Consider the following 796-nt stretch of genomic DNA (forward strand, 5'->3'; position numbering starts at 1 on the left):
GTGTCAAAACCAAAATGACATCATTTTACAGAGTCTAGCGTGGCGTCCTCCTATCCATGACAACATTTTATTAACGTCTATACATTGAAAATTGTTTCAAGAACTAACATGAGTCATGTTCACAAAATTTGGGGACTAAATAAAGGCAATTGAAACTTTAGGGACTAAATTAAAACTCATATACAAATTTAGAGATTAAATTAAGTATTATCTCGTATAACAATATTATTAAAAAATACAAAGAAATAAAAATTTAAGTGTAAGATTTCATACTTTAGTAATCTAAAATTAATATCATTTATTTTATTCTTCTAATAATTCATTTTCACGTTCTAAATAGAACTGCACATCGATTAGATTGAATTGAATAGGACCAAAATTTTTATTTGGTCTGTAATAAATTTATTGGATCAAATCGAATATAATATTTATATTTTTTATACTCAGATTCAATCCGATTTGCACATTTGCAAATCAAATATTGAATATATATAAAAAAAAAGTTCAAAATGCTTATCTCTATTAAAATCAAATACAATTATTATATAATAAAAAGTATAAATAATTAACTTATCAAAGGAAATAGAGACTAATAACAAAAGAAAATAATATAATCAGTGGCAGTGAATAAATATATCTTTGCAGTGAAGTAAAATAAAAACATTATATCACTTCAAAGAGATTATGTGAGAAAATGAAAATCAATAATTAAACGATAATTCAATAATTCAGCAGCAACAACAGTAATTTAATTCAGCAACTCAGAACTAAAATCGTAACAACAGCAACGCAGAAC

Source organism: Arachis duranensis, chromosome 2, assembly GCF_000817695.3.
Source record: "Arachis duranensis cultivar V14167 chromosome 2, aradu.V14167.gnm2.J7QH, whole genome shotgun sequence".
Taxonomy (NCBI): domain Eukaryota; kingdom Viridiplantae; phylum Streptophyta; class Magnoliopsida; order Fabales; family Fabaceae; genus Arachis; species Arachis duranensis.